The sequence below is a fragment of the Dendrobium catenatum genome, unplaced genomic scaffold, assembly GCF_001605985.2.
Source record: "Dendrobium catenatum unplaced genomic scaffold, ASM160598v2 fragScaff_scaffold_706, whole genome shotgun sequence".
Taxonomy (NCBI): domain Eukaryota; kingdom Viridiplantae; phylum Streptophyta; class Magnoliopsida; order Asparagales; family Orchidaceae; genus Dendrobium; species Dendrobium catenatum.
The window spans coordinates 1,166,762-1,174,660 of record NW_021319168.1 but is presented as its reverse complement, the minus strand read 5'-3'; positions in this window follow the sequence as shown (position 1 = coordinate 1,174,660).

The window sequence follows — 7,899 nt, the reverse complement described above, 5'->3', positions numbered from 1 at the left end:
GGGTCAACCCGAACCCGACCCGTTTTTTAAACGGGTCGAATCTGTGAACCCGAACCCGACCCGTTTATCAAACGGGTCGGGTCCAACCCGGATTTTCCGGGTTGGATTTTCGGGTCGTGTCAAAAGTTGACACCCCTATATGTTGGAATCTCTTAAAATGAATAGAACTCCTTTGGATACACTTTATGCACTTCAAAAGAGTCTTAAATATGAGAGAATGTGCTCACCTCTCTATCTTGTAAAAGTTTGGCAAGTAAAATTTTGGTAATGACTCGGATGAATTCTGATGCCGAGTTCTATGTTTCAAATCGTAAACCTGGCTATATAAACAGGCTTTATCTAAATCATCATCCTTGAGTTAGACAATATGGAATTTGGGAAAGATATGGTGATTTATATCTTGACAGCGATATTGTTTTTGCTATTGGTATTAGTGAATTCACGAAGGATTGGTTTTTTGCCAAGAACTCATATTCCCCAACCAATTTGCAAATTAAATTCAAAGTCAACTATTTCAATCAAAATGAATCATACATGCTACAAATAACAATCATGTATGCTACTCTATCTGAAAGGCTAGTTCAATTCAATGATTTCAAAGTTGAACCTCCTCTCTTAGATTGGGGAAAGCCTCTTCATGTGGCAATTTTGATATCTGCATTCAAAGTTTTCGTCCCAAGGATCTGGTTAGGATGTCCACCTCTACCTCGATCCCTTCCGATGACGAGCCTCAACGGAGTCGAGCTCTTTTGACGCAAGGGGAGAATGATGCGGAGCATTTTAACTGAGTGCAGTTTTAGGAATAGATTACCTCTTGTACCTAGTTCTCTAGTGTTTTCTAGAATATTCTATAGCTAGCATTTATATGGAGCATTGCAGTATGATAGAGGCATTCATGAATATTATTCTCTTTTGAAGCATTGGTGCTTATTTTTGCTCCCTGGATTGGAATTGCCTTTTGTTATTACTAACTTTTGTTATCTTCGAATTAGGACAACCCTAGCCAAGAGCAGAATTAGGGTAGGGCATGTGGAGAAAAATTTATATTTCTTATGTTATGTGCATCTCTCCTCATAGTCTTGTCATATTTAGCCCTTCTTGTTCCATTGTCATCGCCGCATCTTTTTTAGCATGATATAGATGTTAAAATTTTCGATCTTTATCTTAATTTTTACATCTTCTACGTTCACTTCTATAAGTTATTTTTCTCTGAGGTCTCTTTCTTGTCATGCATGTTTTATCGAACCAAATTAAGGAATTAACCCTACTTGAAATCTGTTCACCAGTCTAGTAAATTGCTATCTTCTTTGGCTTCGTTTGAGACGGCTTTTTTATTGCTTTCTAAAACGGAGTTTTAGTACAAAAATAAAAAATTTTGTACTAAAACTCCGTTTTAGAAAGCAGTAAAAAAGCCGTCCCAAACGAAACCTTTGAATAATTTTACATATAATGCATTTCTCATTTTCCCATTAATAATCAAACTGCAAATACGCAAGCCAACAGTGTTGCCATTGCCCACTCTTCGACCACTATCACCGCCCGCTTGACGACCACCACCTCACAGTTGCCCGCCACCCGCCAACCATTGACCCTTCTATCCTCCGCCATCACTTTCATAATCGACAGTGTAACAAATATTAGGATATTATCAAATAAAGGAAATGAAATAAGACTTAGGCTTCATTTGTGACGGTTTTTTTTTACTGCTTCATGAAGCAAATTTTTTAGTGTAAAGATTAAAATTTTTTATTAAAATTTTATTTAAAAAAATAATAAAAAAATCTTCTCAAATGAAGCCTTAAATCACATGCTTATGCTAATAATCAAAATCATCCTTGCTATTGATATTTTTTCAAAAAAAAAATAACTAAATTAATAAAAAATGGCATTCAAATAATAAAAAAGTAATGAAAGAAACTCATACTGGTCCTGTCTTTTTGCATGGAATGCTAAAAGGCAAGTATTTCCAATCAAAGAAAAAGGCTCTGTCAGCTCCCTTCTCCTCCCCAGCTGTCATATTTGCTCTAAGCCTGGTATTGGCAAAGCATGCACATCACTTTCAGAAGAGTTATTAATGAGATAGAGATAGAGAGAGAAACTGTAGAGAGATAGAGAGACTGTAGAGATAGAGAGAGAAACTGTAGAGAGAGAAGAGCATGCAGAAGGGAAGAGAAAGGAGTTCAAGTCTTCTCCTTTCCACGTCACTCATTTGTGTAGAAATGGGAGGGATGGGACTGTCCTCTGGTGCTCAATTCCAGAGAGTTACCTCGACATTTTGAACAGAATAGAAAAAATCAGTGATTTTTAGATATTCAAATATAAATAAATTTGTTCAGAAATGTATGGGGAAAAAAATCTGATTTTGGAATGCTTTTTATAAGAATATTTAAGACTTCATAAGATTATTTTTATAAATTTCACTTGATTTTAAGTGATTAGATTAATCTTAAAAGTCTTAAAAAATCACATAAAAAGCATTACTCTACTAATTTTCGTCTTTCTCAAATCAAGTCACTACTAAAAAATATAATTTTTCGCATCAGTTGTTAGGAGCGGTTAGAAAACCGCCACCAAAACTAGAGCGAATAATTTTGGCTTCGTTTGGGGCTGTTTTTTTAATTGTTGTCTAAAATGGCTCTCTAGTACAAAATTTTTTTAGTTAAATATTTGTACTACATAGTTACTTTATAAAATAGTAAGAAAGTCGTCCCAAACAAAGCCTTAGATAGGAAAAATAATTACGTGCGAACGCCGAACACCTTTCGAAGACCGACCAGAATGTGCCACGCCACCCCTTCGCTCAATACCGCTGGCATTGTTGCACCTGATTCGCCTCCGAACTTCAGCACAAAATAATTTCTCCTTAGATAAACTCATTTCTTACAAATACGTATCCTATATTTACTAATGATCGAACGGGTGAAAAATAATCCAACCATATCGTCACAAAAATATATCTCATCCTTCAATAAATTTTCCCATACATCTTGATATGAAAACCATGCATAATTTAAGATTTCGTCTGGGACGGCTTTCTTACTGCTTCTTAAAACAACTTTTTTCATCAACATTTTAATCTTTGCACTAAAAAATTGATTTTAAAACAGCAAAAACCAGTCTCAAATGAAGCATAAATCATCAAAATAGATCAAATTTTAAAAAATATTTGATGTGAGAGAGAGAGAAGGGGAGATGGCGCAGACATATCTTCTTTGATATCTTTAGGCAATCTTTTGTGATCTCTGATGCGTGGAAGAGCTAAGAGATGATTACACTATAAAAAAGGCAGAAAAGGGTTTGTTTATGTACCCAACTCTATGTGAAGAGGGTTCTATAACAGGCATTGCTGCATACATATATAGCTCTCTCGCCATTGCGTTTGCATCAATAGATAGGGAAAGCCACTCATGATGGTGGTGTCAATATCAGTAACACACTCAACACTATATACAAAACTTTCACTTTGGCTTCTCTACTCACATGCCTCCCCTGCCCCTAGAGATAGAGAGAGAGAGAGAATGTGTACTTTTCAAGATTGCCTAGAGATAGAGAGAGAAATTCAATGACATTTATTAGCTCAAACACGCAACGTGTCACCTGATACACAACAGTATCGAGCACCGGTACCGAACATAAACATGATGTGAAGCTTTTTGATTGGTCTCTGAACGCCGTCTGGTATCTGCACAGCATAATTTTTCCTTGTTATTATTGTCTATAGGCTATAGTTCAATAATATTTTAAATTAAAATTAAATAGATAAATATTTATTTAATTATTGGTAGCTATATGGCTGAAAATGAGAGCAAAATTGCTTTTTATATTGATTTGGTCAACAATTAACAGCTTATGTTTTTTATTTAGTATAGGCTTTTTGTGATCTTTTTCTTACTAAAAGAGTTTTCAAATAAAGAAAATAGTGCTGAAAATGGCTTAAAAAGGCTATTCCAAAGAAAGCATTAATTTCTTTTTTAATTATATTGATACAAATAACAAAAGAAAATTTTACTATTTAAAAAATATAAATATAATATAAAACAGTATTAAATTATCTTAAAATAAATTAAATTTTTAAAAATTAAAATAAGAGAGAGAAAGAAATTCCTACATAGGCTTTTAAAGTCATAAGCCTAGAGATCAATGAGTGCTCTACCTGCCTACAGAACTTAGCCTTGGACATAGTGAGGCGGCAGAAATTACAACCAGCCGAACTTCCAGGGCGATTAAACGATAGCCTATTAAGAGAGAGAGAGATCTAGAGAGAGAAAGCTAGAGATAGAGAGAGAAAGAGCTAGAGAGAGAAGCATTTAAATGATGGGATTTTGATGGGAGAAATAAAAAATAATAAAAAAAAGAAATTGTAGGCTGTTCATTTCAATGCACATTCTTCCTCAAATCCCGTGACCTTTTTGAGCACTGATGGTGATAAGTTTTATACGCATTGCTTATAGTATTATTTCAGTGCATATATTTGCATGAAATGCTGTCTTATCAAATTATCAAACGCAGGGTTTTGGCTTTTAGCTGTTCTTCTTCATGATTTCTCTCTTGCTTATGACTTCATTAGTGGCTCATCAAATTATCATTTTGTAGGGATGATAAGCTTATATTTTTGATATGATCATAATAATTTAGATGTTCATTCAATCAAATAACATGTTTGCCTCTTAATATTTGATGAGCTAATCAAGTCCACGAAGATACGAAGATACGGATTTTGAACTGTATTTTAAAGTTTAATTGATAAAATTGATATAGGCCGATCGAACTTGTTTAGATTAGGACGTTGGATTTTGGACAATGCAACATGTTCAGTCTATGGATGTGTGGATTACTGAAATTGGCTCATAGATGGCCTGAAATTATACTAATGTATAATCATCAAATACTGACGAATTTTTCGAAGGTTAAACCGGCTTGCTAGAAACACAACGTAAATCCGTTGGGAAAAAATCACTGTTATGTGTTTCCTATGCAGTTTTTACTGGCATGAAGAAAATCCACCGGAATTTTTAATTTCGATCAAAAAGTTACAAAATTTCGCCGGAAAAATCTGCAGGTAATGGACGATTTTCGTATAGTCTTGATTGAATTAGCTTGAGGTAGCACGACCTAGATGGTCTATCAAACTTTGCTTGATCAAGTTGTATTGTTTGTCATTTGCATGCAGTAGTTTTGTCGCATGCAGAGTTGATCAAGTTGTATCGCTTTTTGTTTGCATGCAGTTGTTATGTCGCATGTGGTGTTGTGATCAATCATCAGCCATCAGCTCAGTAAAGCAGGATGTCTTGATCAAGCATCTGTCAGCGGCTATACATTAAGTTAATGAAATAGCTCAACAAGCTAACGAATTGAGGCAGACTGATCAGCTCGAGCCCGAAGTCAATCGTATGTTATATGAGTACAAGTACAAGTTCGAGCTCAAATTTATGGCTCAATAAACTCATCTCATAAGCTCATTAACAACCCGATTTCGAGACGGCTAAGCTCTCTTACATTCTTCTTACTCTTCATTTGACATTTTATGAAAGCAATAGATCAGCAGCTCAAGAAATATTATATTCCCAAGGATCTGATCAAAGCCGGAATAGGTGGGAAAAGACCAGACGGCTTATGATCACACAAAGCTTCAACTGAACGAAGGATCACACTAATAAGACAAATAGAGACAAAAGATAAGGATAGAAAACTTCATATTTACTTACATATATAAATAAGAACTGAACTGACGTAGCATAAAGCTGGACGGCTAATTATGTAATTAACATATATTAATTTAATTAAGGACTTTAATTTTAAATAATTAAATAAAATTTTGTTCGTATTATAACTTTAGATAAAAGGATTAGTTAATAAATTTTCAGTATTCTTTGAATTTTTTTTTTCTTTTTTTAATGGCAATATATAATTTTTAAAAAATTATCGTATAAAGGAAAAAAGTAAAGAAGACATAATTAATTAAGATTTTATTTGGGATAATTTTTTTACTGTTTTTTAAAGTAATTTTTTATATAAAAATCCTCTAAAAAATCGTCCTAAAAAAGGAACAATTATTACGTCCGGTCACGTGCGGTCACCATTGAGTTACTCGGTATTTGCTCGGTATTGTTAGGTATTTCTTGGCAATAACGAGAAATATCGCTCTGTGAAGACCAATACCGAGTAATACCGAGTTTTTTTTAGAAAAAAACTCGGTATTGCTCTGTATTGCTCGGTATTTGTCTTCACATAATGGTATTTATCGTTATTGCCGAGCAAAATTGACAAATACGTGGTTTTGTGCATGCTACGTGGCGCAATCTAAGTACCGGCCGAACGTAGCTCTACGTCCGGTGACCGGACCAAATAAAAGTTCCTAAAAATGCCTAAGATTTCTGAATTCTATCTGCTTAACAAAGGAAATTAATGATTTAGAGCTGAGAGTTAACTGAGAGTTCAGCGAAGGCAGCTGATTATATTATATTACAGTAATAAATTAGAGAATAATTAGTTTCAGTGTATTAATAATTTGATAAGGTAGTCAATGAACCAATCATTACGAGGTATTAATGCGTTCTTGGAGAAATACATGAGGATCTGAAGAGCCGTAAAACCAGTGATTTTCTTTTAGATTAGTACCCACTACTACACAGACAGGTATCTATCTATCTATCACCTCTCTCTCTCTCTCTCATTGATTTCGAAGCTATCATCTCTCACTCACTTTTTGTACTATTCATTTCAGTCAAATGAAATTTATATAAACAGATATTTATATATGATTTTAATTCACCTAGTGGTGAAACCCAGTCAAGTCGGTTCAAGTTCGACTTGATAATAAGTTCGATGGAACGAGCTCAAACGGGATTTCGAGCTCAACAACCTATCGAGTTCGAGCTTGAACACCCTTTCCGCTCAACCCGCAAGCTCCTCGAGTAGCTCGAGGAATGTGCGCCTGGCGGGAAAAAGGATTTGCGTCCACGGGGAATTAAAATCATGAATGGGTTTAGTAACAACGGATGGCAAAGCAGCGGACGGATGCTTACAATGGAAGACAAAGGCGGCGAAGGACGACAAAGCAGGCGAAGGCGATGACGGACTCTTACGTCTTTTTTTTCAAATTGAGTTAATATAGTAATTACATTTGTTTTTTTTTTCAAATTTATTTTTATGTGTGAGGCCTAATTAATATTTAATTAGAAGGATGCTTAGATTTTACCCTTATATTATTATTGCAAAAAAGTACAAACAAAATATATAGCAAAATTCTTTTTTTTTTCTTCTTAAGGAACTATTTCTGAGAAAAAATTAAAAAAATATAACATATCCATTTATTTACTTGAATTAAGATGAATTTATTTGAATATCTTAATTAATTATGAAAAAATATATATAATTTTATAAATAATATATTCTATATATAAACCAAGCGTGCAAATACAATAATAATTTTCTTGAACTCCGAGTAGGAATATTATAACATTAGCCATTTATTTTTGGTGGCGTGTAAGGGCACTAAAATACATAATTTGCATTCCATACTATACTGAGGATAGATTTGTAATGATTGTATTTGCATTTAGACCCTGCTGCAGCTGCATGACAAACTTTTTTTTTTAGCTTCTGAACCCTCGCTTTCTACACCCTGTTTTGTCCCCGTCCTTTTTTCTGATCTTCCACCCATCAACTTCAGTCCCTCTCTCAAAGATTTCCATCCATCTCTTCTGATCCCCATATATTTTAATAAATTTTATTTTAATAAAATTAATTATTATTAATATATTTTAATTTTTTCTTATTAGTTTATTATTTATTCATTATAATCTTAATATTATAAAATAGCTATCCAAGCATATTGCTCTACTCACATAATGCTCGGCTCTGATATTACATAGTCATTCAAGAACGAAGATGACTGCT